Below are 11,522 nucleotides of genomic sequence, written 5' to 3'. Positions count from 1 at the left end.
AGTTTGTGGAAAGGAACAGGATATGGCTATGTGAGTACCAAAACTCCTCTTCATTTTTAAGCGTGGTTTGGATATCTGTAGAATGCTAGAATCAGTTTATTTGTTCTTTTGGGGGCATACTTGGAAAACCCCTATCCAGAATTAAATGGCAGGCAAATTATTATGATGCTAGTATCTCATTACTGGTAGAAAATTGAATTCTTGGTGGTGAGAAGTCTTAAACAAAAGAGAGATTGATTGAGGACCATCTCCCACCTGCAGGTTACCGGAAGGAAGTGTAGGGCCAATACTGAAAAGTGAAATCAACAGTTGCTGGTCCTGGTTAGATATTTTCCAATTATGTCATTTGATCTTTATAACAACTCTTCAAATAACATTCTATGCCATTTGGGGAAGTGATAATAAAAAAATGAAGATTGCATCCTGAGGTCAAAAAGAAAAACACATTTTTTTTTTCTCTTTGGAGAATATAAACTTATTTTTAAATGTATTAGTGCTATAATCATACAAAGCATCCTTCAAGGTGATACATTACATGTATGAATGGGATCTGTAGATCTCATTTCCTAGCAGTTTAGAGCCAATATAAACTTACTATAATACAATGCAGCAAGTATTGTAATAAAATTGTTTAAAAAGCAACATGGAGCACAAATTGGTGGGACAATAAGTTTCCAAAGTTTGACAAAATTATTTAAATGTTTTACAATCCCATAATAACATTAAAAATTAAAATTTGAGTTTTCTGTGTATGTGAGAGATAGTTTCAATCATTAAAAGAGGAATTTTTTCATGGTGATTAAGGGAATAGAAGGGGCAAAGAAGAGATAATGAAATTATATCACAGGAGCAACAAAGGATGAATGATGCACCTCAGGAGAGGAGTCCTGTGTTCTTTAAGGAATGAGAGGGAATGTACAGACTAGAACTACCCACAAAGGCAAATGAGTTGTCTATCCGCAGATAAGATGGAAAAGCAATCAGGATGTCATTTTGGCAATCCCAGTGTAGCCATAAGGTAGGAAGTGACACTAGAATGGAGGATTTGGATTTACTGATCACTAATATTCTCATAATTATACCAGAAAATATCACTTGAGGAAGTGGGAAAGATTGATCCCTTTAGAAGAAATGTGCCTTCTCTTTTTTTCAGAGACAGCACCTGCGGGCTCAATCCTCAAACCTAGAATATGCCTCATATGTCTCATTTCAGGCTAATTCCTATTTGGGAAGGCATTACAGCTTTTTGCATTGATGCATTTTGAGAAATACAAGCTTTCTGAGAATCCAAATTTCTTCATCAGCCTTTCTGTTCAACAAATAAGGATGGAGAGTGGAGCAGCATCACTTGTCTTCTGCAGACATAGTTGCCACAATGTTCTGATCTCAGCCCAGGACTTGAGGAGAAAGAGTATAAGGAGCAGGACAGCTTATGGCAATGAAATTTTGTGGAAAGAAATAAATTATGCCAGGCAGAGAGCCAAGGAGTCACATTTTGAGGTTGCAAAGCTGAGTGAAGAATAAGGATCCAAGTAATTGGTGTTAGCTGAGGGATGTCTTGCATGCATCTGTGGGAGTACCTTGTCAGCTTTAAAAGAGAAGGAAATGACTCTAATGCTATAATTCTGGTGCTAGATTCTCCCTGCTAGTGATGCATTAGTACCTGTGATGCACGAGATGGAAACTGAAAAAATCCATGATCACACCTGCTGATTGTCACAGTACAATTTTAGGGAAAGCCATATTACCATACTGATTATTTTGCTCTGACAAAGCAGCACCTCCAGGAGCAATTAATTTTGATAATAGATTTGCATTTTGAATAACTGCTGAGTCTGCAGCACCTATGATAGTTATATGCACTCAATAAATATTTGTCAAACTAATTAATAAGTGTGTAGTACACTAAGAATTAATAACCTTAATCAATCCAAGAGATTTTTAGGATTCAAACCTAGTTCTGCCTAAGTGCTAAGACCAGGAATTAAAAATATTTGTTTATCTGAAATCATCAGAGTATCTGAATTAAAGTTTAGTGGACCTTCACTCTATGAATTCCAAACACTTCAATGCAATATTTTCTCTTCCAATACCCCTCCAAGGGAAAAAAAATCCAATCAGAGTTACACTGGAGCTCAACTAGTTAAATAGACTTATATAGTGGGATGTTCATAGCCAAGAGATCAGAAGTTTGGCCTAATCCATGCTTTGGTCAAGTGTTTACTCTTTTGATCTTCTATTTCTTCATCACCAAATTGGAGAAGTTGAAGACTCCAATGTGAGTACTTAGCCATTTCCTGGAACATGATAAATATTAATCAGCATTAATTTTTATTTTACTAAAATGGGCCACATGCCCATTTTAGTAAAATAATCAACAGACAAATGGATAAAGAAAAAGTGTTATATATACACATATATACATACATATAGTATATATGTGTACATATATGTACACATATATAAACACACACATACACACACACACACACAATGGAGTTTAACTCAGCCATCATGATGAATGAAATAATTAGATTTGCTGGTAAATGGATGGAAATGGAGAACATCAGGCTAAGTGAAAAATGCCAGACCCAGAAAGTCAAAAGTCAAATGTTTTCTCTCATATATGGAAACTAGAGCAAGATAAGTGGAGAAAGCAGGGGGAAGTCCCCTGAGAATAGAAAAGAGATCAGTGGAGTAAAGGAAGGAGACTGAGAGGGAGGGAAGAGACACAGGAAATGGAACCGTGGAGTGAATCTGACCAAACTTTCCTATCTACATATACGAATATGCCACAGTGAATTTATCCTTGTGTATATCCACAAGGCACTAATTTAAAAAAATGTGATTCTGCAATCTGTATATGGGGTAAAAATGGGAGCTCATAACCCACTTGAATCAAATTGTGAAATATGATATATCAAGAACTATGTAATGTTTTGAACAGCCAACAATAAAAAATTAAAAAAATAAAAAAAATTTAAAAAAAAAAAAAGATTCACAGAAAAAAAAAAAACATAAATAGAAGAAATTTCAGGAGAGGAAAAGGCACAGGGGGATGAGAGTAGAAGGAAGGGAAAGGAGAAAAACTGAGGAATGAATTGGAGAAGATTATATTTCATGTTTGTATAATTTTGTTAAAATTAACCTTAATATTCTATATAACTATAATGCATGAATAAAAAACACAGAAAGTAAAATAAAATGTTTTAAAAACTACCAATTTCACCAAAAATATAAATAAAAACATTTAACTATCCCAGAGAACAATAATTTCTCAATATGACTAAGCAATATTAACTTTAAAAAAATAGCCTGCTTATGGATTCTTTTCCAATTATCTATTGGAAGCAAGGCAAAGCCATTATTTGTTGAAGTTATTCTTGCATAAGTAAGTCACTGGATCAGGAGCTTGCCAATACACTGTTAGTGCTCTTCTACTCTTTGGGTAGAAAGTACAAGTTCTAGAAATTAGACTATAAATCCTATAGTTAGTTTTCATCACTGTGTATTCACTAACTGTTTCCCCCATGCCCTGATTAATGACAATATATGTGACATTATGAGTCAGCCCCCTGATAGCACCAGGCAAACACTTCACTGAAAGCCTGGCATGGTGCCTGTGCCCCTAATACAGGTGGACAACTTTGAAATAATCTAGACTTGCCAATTCCCAGGTAAGGGCAGAAAAGTAGAAATCCTTGTTTTGCATATGAATCAGGAGTAGGGAGAGTGGGTCATTCCTTATGTAGACAGGAACAATTCTACATAAGATTTATTGAAGTTTTTTATAGATATCCTTAGAATATAGAAATACCCATTAAGGGAGGAAAAAATAGACTAAGTGATCTTCCATCTTCAACACTGGAAATAAAACATTAGTAGCTAAGTGATAAAGTTCTATTTTACAACTTAAGTCTTGACCCAGGATAAAATCTTCATATACATTCCATGTAACCAGGAACTAGTGGTGCCTCCTTGGAATGACTTATTGTGTACAATAGTTCTCAACAACCCGCTACCTCTCCCTGAGAATACTGGATATTGGAGTATTGTATCTCATAAAATCCAAGGCCAGGAAAAGTACAGTGAGCCACATTTTTTTAATTTAAAAAAAATCACACTACTTTTTTTGCAGGTCAATGAAAATGATGGGAAGTCTTCATTATGAGACAATCATTGAGGCCACTTTAATGCATATTTCACTCTTTTTTTCTAAAGCAGCCATCTCTGGCTTTTATAAAAAGTGAACTTATTACAAGTTTAAATTTTAAAATTTCACACAGGTTACTTGACACTGTATTTTAAATAATCCTTATTGTGTCCCATGTCTTTATTGTGCTTTTATCAATATTCATTTTTAATAAATGATACAATCAATTATTGATCAGAAATATTCAGAAAAACTGCACCTGTCCTGATCACATACACTTTTCTCCCTCAATATTTTCCCTAAATAGTATGCAATAACATAGCATTTATACTGTATTAGGTATTATATAAAACCTAAAGATGATTTAAATCACACAGGAGGGTATGTGTAGCTTATATGCAAATACTGTGCCATTTTCTTTAAGGGACTTGAGCAACGGACTTTGGTATACATAGAGGGTCCTGGAACCAGTTCTCTAGGGACAACTGTATTCAGAAAGCATGTGATATTATTCTTATGTTACAATTTATTGTTATATTGGGGATCCTTTACATCATTTAAACTTGTTAATTTGAATGCTTGAAGTTGTATTTACAATTGTAGCAAATGATACAATGAGATCTTATGTGCCCTGTACCCAACATCCCCATATGGCAACATATGAATACACTGCACTGTAAAATCACAACCTGGATATTACAGAACCTTACTGTATCCACAAGGATTATGTTGCCCCCTTTACAGCCATAGTTACTTCTCTCCCATTCCCCATGCTCACTTCCTCACTTGCCTAAACCTGTGGAAACCACTGTTCTTCATTTCTGTAGTGTTTACATTCGTAAATATCACGTAAGGAAGTAGACTTTTGACATGAAAGTGTAAGGAGCATTACTGGCCACTTCTGGACATTTCCTGAAGGCAAACAGCAAATGGTGAAGCCTCACTGGCCAGAGCAATTAGACAGACAAAAGAAATTAAAGGCATAAAGATAGGAAAAGAAGAACTTAAATTATCACATTGTGGGTGACATGATTCTATAACTAGCAGACCCAAAAGGTTCTACCAAGAAACTTCTAGAGCTAGCAAACGAATTCAGCAAAGTGGCAGGATATAAAATCAACAGGCATAAATCAAAGGCATTCCTGTATATCAGTGACAAATCCTCTGAAATGGTAATGAGAACAACCACCCCATTCACAATATCTTCAAAAACAAAAATAAAATACTTGGGAATCAACCTAACAAAAGAGGTGAAAGAACTATACAACGAAAACTACAGAACCCTAAAGAGAGAAATAGAAGAAGACCTTAGAAAGGTGGAAAGATATACCTTATTCATGGATAGGCAGAACTAATATCATTAAAATGGCCATATTACCAAAAGTACTCTATAGGTTTAATGCAATGCCAATTAAAATCCCAACGGCATTCCTCGCAGAAATAGAAAAGCAATCATGAAATTCATTTGGAAAAATAAAAGACCCAGAATAGCAAAAGCAATTCTAAGTAGGAAGAGTGAATCAGGCGGTATAGTGATACCAGACTTCAAACTATACTACAGAGCAATAGTAACAAAAACAGCATGGTACTGGTACCAAAACAGGCGGGTGGACCAATGTTACAGAATAGAGGACACAGAAACCAATCCACAAAACTACAACTATCTTATATTTGATAAAGGAGCTAAAAGCATGCAATGGAGGAAGGATAGCATCTTCAACAAATGGTGCTGGGAAAACTGGAAATCCATATGCAACAAAATGAAACTGAATCCCTTTCTCTCACCATGCACAAAAGTTAACTCAAAATGGATCAAGGAGCTTGATATCAAATCAGAGACACGCCGTCTGATAGAAGAAAAAGTTGGCTACGATCTACCTACTGTGGGGTCGGGCTCCAAATTCCTCAATAGGACACCCATAGCACAAGAGTTAATAACTAGAATCAACAAATGGGACTTACTCAAACTAAAAAGTTTTTTTCTCAGCAAAAGAAACAATAAGAGAGGTAAATAGGGAGCCTATATCCTGGGAACAAATCTTTACTCCTCACACTTCAGATAGAGCCCTAATATCCAGAGTATACAAAGAACTCAAAAAATTAGACAATAAGATAACAAATAACCCAATCAACAAATGGGCCAAGGACCTGAACAGACACTTCTCAGAGGAGAACATACAATCAATCGACAAGTACATGAAAAAATGCTCACTATCTGTAGCAGTCAGAGAAATGCAAATCAAAACCACCCTAAGATACCATCTCACTCCAGTAAGGTTGGCAGCCATTATGAAGTCAAACAACAAGTGCTGGCGAGGATGTGGGGTAAAGGGTACACTTGTACATTGCTGGTGGGACTCCAAATTGGTGCAGCCAATTTGGAAAGCAGTATGGAGATTTCTTGGAAAGCTGGGAATGGAGCCACCATTTGACCCAGCTATTCCCCTTCTCGGTCTATTCCCTAAAGACCTAAAAAGAGCATGCTACAGGGACACTGCTACATCGATGTTCATAGCAGCACAATTCACAATAGCTAGACTGTGGAACCAACCTAGATGCCCTTCAATGGATGAATGGATAAAAATAATGTGGCATTTATACACAATGGAGTATTACTCTGCATTAAAAAATGACAAAATCATAGAATTTGCAGGGAAATGGATGGCATTAGAGCAGATTATGCTAAGTGAAGCTAGCCAATCCCTAAAAAACAAATGCCAAATGTCTTCTATGATATAAGGAGAGTAACTAAGAACAGAGTAGGGACGAAGAGCTTGAGAAGAAGATTAACATTAAACAGGGATGAGAGGTGGGAGGGAAAGGGAGAGAGAAGGGAAATTGCATGGAAATGGAAGGAGACCCTCAGGTTTATACAAAATTACATACAAGAGGAAGGGAGGGGAAAGGGAAAAATAATACAAGGGGGAGAAATGAATTACAGTAGAGGGGGTAGAGAGAGAAGAGGGGAGGGGAGGGGAGGGGGGATAGTAGAGGATAGGAAAGGCAGCAGAATACAACAGACACTAGTATGGCAATATGTAAATCAATGGATGTGTAACTGATGTGATTCTGCAATCTTTATACGGGGTAAAAATGGGAGTTCATAACCCACTTGAATCAAAGTGTGAAATATGATATATCAAGAACTATGTAATGTTTTGAACAACCAACAATAAAAATTTTTAAAAAAGAAAAAAAAATAAAGAAAAAAGGAATATAAGCAAAAAAAATTTGGTTATATAATGGGAAATGACCAAATTTGTAAAACCTTTCAGCCAAAGACTGGAGGATAAAGCTCCTGTGTTTCAGTATATTAATGGGCCCCTAGTATAGAACAAATCTGCTGCCATTTTGAAGCTGAAGTTATTGTGACTGATACCAGTAAAGCATTCCAAGCAGCAGTGATTCTTAGACTTTATATAATTAATTAAACATTTTTTACATAATTGATAGCCTCTTCATCATTACTATTGATTTTTTGAAACATTGTTAATTTTAGAACTTCATATGTATTTAACTTTTACTTCTATTCAGGATTTTGGATTAATTTTTCAGTTCTTCATATCATATGGAATATATTAATAAAAATTTGTTATATTCTTTGTTTCTTATGTACTAGATTTTATTGGTATTGTGAGAAGAAACACCTTTTCTCTGCACAGTAGCTTCGTTCCTGTGAGTTTTCTTGACAGCTTAGTCCACCAGAGGCAAAAGATGTGCCCTACATTGATCCTTATTGGCTGGAAAGAACATGTTCAATAACAAGTTGTTGCTTCACTTAAACACAACTTCTGCAAAGGCTTCATGTTGATAAGTTCTAGTTCAGCTGTGCTCTCTTGGAGGAGATGAGGTAGTGGTGGGTTGTGGTTCATCAGAGAAAGGCTGGGCTGTAAGCCACTCTGAAAGGTGGTTTCTTTTGTGGTGGTTTTTTTTTTTTTCTCCTTCTACCCTGAAACTATCTTTAGGATTTAGTTCTTTATACACCAAACTACTATTATTAATATTGCCATTAGAGACATCAGAATAAATTATCTCCATATAGGGAGCATGTGAGGAATAGATGAACTCTAGATAGGGCAGAGGGGTTGGAGGGGAAGGGAGGGGGCATGGGGTTATTCATGATGGTGGAATGTGATGATCATTATTATCCAAAGTACAGGTATGAAGACACAATTTGGTGTGAATATACTGTGTATAAACCCAGAGATATGAAAAATTGTGCTCTATATGTATAATGAGAATTGTAATGCATTCTGCTATCATATATAAATGAAAAATTAATTAATTAATAAAAATATCTCCATATAAAACAGCAAAATAATATGAAAAGTACATTTTTGAAAATTAAGCAATGTAGTAGGAAGAAAGCTAATTATTTTTAAAAGTTTCTCTCTACTGTGGAGGACTCGAATAACTGTGTACAGATAGTCAGTTGTCAGACTGACAATTAGGAAAACAATATTAACTTTTAAAAATCCATGTAGATGTTGAATGAAACTGCATTAAATGTGTATATTACATTCCTCTCTGGGAACATAGAAATCATCTACTTTTGTGCTCTCAAAAAAAGCTTTGTAGTATTCTCTTTGATTCTTTACAATCCTTATTAAATATATGAATTAGTATTTTATTGTCTTCACTAATGAATAGATTTTTCTTTCCTTATAATTAAGTGTCCTTCCCATAGTTCTTCATGGCTTAGTCTGACAAAGACAATCCATGCTACCTGCTCCATGGTTCTAACTGGCTGGAGAGGGAAGTATCCAGTGTCTCATTTTGGCATAGTTTACACCCACCTTCTGCACAGGTTGCTTGTCACCAAGAATGACTAGAGAAGAGTGGGTGACAGAGTTTGGGGATTAGAGTCAGGAATTGTAGACAGCACAGAGGGCATTGGTGTGCCTTCCAGGGGAATCTGCTGCTTTGTTGGGAACAGTTTCCATATGCATAGAGGAGTGAGGGCTCAGCAGGGGAAAGGCTGGGACTTTGTGCTCTAGGTCATCATCCTGGGCTAGGACTTGAACCAAGGATGGCTTAGACCCACAGGATTGAAGGGGAAGGATAATTTTCAACACAAACATTTTAAAGTGTCTTCACTTCTGGAAACACAGAAGACACTTCATTTCTTTATGGATCTGCTTACTAAACTGTCAGTAAGCCCACAAATCAACTGCACTGGTGTGAATCTGATCTTTGCAGTTTCAGAGTCAACCAACAAATTCTAGGATGGGACAAGGTGGGAAAGAAACCAGGATGGGGGTGAGGGAATGGACCTAGATGTGTCTGGGAGCTGATTAGTCTTCTGGAAGTGCCTGGGAAAGTTTTTAGAATCTAAAACACAAAATTTTTATTCTTTTCATATCCCTCCTTTCCTCCCCATTCCCACCAAAAATAAATAAATGCAGGTTTCTTTTGACTTGTGACCCTGAGAATTTCTTTCAAGATGTGTGGGATCCTTATCAGTAAAGGTGGTGAGAAAAATAGATATTGTGATGATGATCATAATTAATAATATTGCCCTGATGATGATCATAATTAATAATTATTATGATAATGCCTAATATTTATTGAACACTTATTAATATGTTTCAGACACTCTCCTAAGTGCTTTTACTCTATTAATTGGCTTACTTTATCTGAGATGCAGTGAAGTAGATCTATTTTATTACTTCCCCTTTTCATTTTACCAATTAGGACATTGTAGCATGAAGGGGTTGAATAGTTCCCTAAGGCTACATTTTTAGTAAGAGGTGGAACCTGAATTGAAACTCAGGCAATCAAACCTCAGAATGATGGGACAGAGGAACAACTGTGCTACTTTGAGGCCTGGAAGGGAATTTATGCCAACTTCCTCTGGTAGGCACTGGACCATTGTTAAACCACCCACTGAATTCTTCTAAAGAAGTAATTGCATAGGGCCCTGGCCATGCACACCTTCAACTGATGTCACCTCCCCCTTTCTGTCATGAGTGGGAAAGGGCTCTTTCTTCTCTTTTTGTTTCTTATGCCTGATAGTATTTGATTGATACCACATGAATGCACAGATGGATGTTCTTTGCCAGATTCAGTATAATTCAGGTGCTGGTTATTTGAAGAGATGATGCACTTTACAGCCCTCACAATCATCTGAGGCATCTGAAATTTTATTCAGTTAGATTTACTTCAAAATCTTACAGGTTCAAACACTTCGAAGCTGAAAAAAATTTTTGTTTCATCAAAAGCCTTGGTACACTTCTCTCTCTTTCCCCTGGGTAGCTTAGGAGTCATGGGTTCAAAATAAAAGGCTTATTGGGGTTAGGGAATAGTATTTCATCTTCTGTTTATCTGTGAGGAATTATGATGTCATTGTTTTGTATCCATGAGACAAATAGGTTAAAAAAAAAAAAGAACATAGTGGTAAGAATGGAGAAGTATAATGACTAAAGATATACAAAATAATTGAAATGGATTTGAGTGCTCAATTAAGAACACAAACTTTGTTTCTAGCCATGATCCCAGGAGGACCATGAAGGCCTGCTGGAGAGGGAGAAAAGGAAGAGAAATTCAGTAAGGTGCTCCATATGCAAATTTCCCCAAACTGAAGTTTTTCAGGGCCACTTGCCTTAGATCTGTCTTAGATCTGACAATGCAATATCAAGAGGAGAAAAATGTGGTAGTTCTATCATTTTTTTAAAGAATTGAATTTATTTAATAGGATCACTGAATACAATGTTAATATACAAAAATTGATTACTAGCAAGAAACAAGAAGAAAAACTTTTCAATGTCACTTAATAGCACTTTGTAATATACTTGACAAGTGCTCCTAAAAATTTCCAAGGTAATCAAATACAGGGAAATTCTTTAAAGACTATCACAGACAAGGAACTTAAAGAAACGTGACAAACAAAAGTAATGTGGGGTCCTGGAGGGGATCCTAGAACAGAAAAAAATTAGGTAGGTAAACACTAAGGCAATCTGAATAAATCATGGGATTTGAATAGTAATAATATATTAGTATTATTTCCATTAATTGTAGTAAATGTTGCATACTAATGTAAGATGTTTATAATGGAAAAATCTGCGTATAGACGAGGAGATGAGGCAAATGGGAACTCTGTTTTAGAGGCTCAAATTTTCTGGAATTCTAAAATTGTTCTAAAAATACTTATTAATATAAAGGAAGGAAAAGTTGAAATTAGCTCAAGTCCATATGGAGATTTATCACATAATAAAAGAGACATATTAAATCAATGAACTTTTCAAATAAATGGTGTTGCAACCAATGGTAGGCTCTTGGAAAAAGATAACACTGTATCCATACAAGAAACAATTTAAAAACTTTGAATTAATATGAGAACAAAAAGTAAAAATATGAAGCTATATAACTG

The sequence above is a fragment of the Marmota flaviventris genome, chromosome 6, assembly GCF_047511675.1.
Source record: "Marmota flaviventris isolate mMarFla1 chromosome 6, mMarFla1.hap1, whole genome shotgun sequence".
Taxonomy (NCBI): Eukaryota; Metazoa; Chordata; class Mammalia; order Rodentia; family Sciuridae; genus Marmota; species Marmota flaviventris.
Note: the sequence above shows the minus strand (reverse complement) of the source record.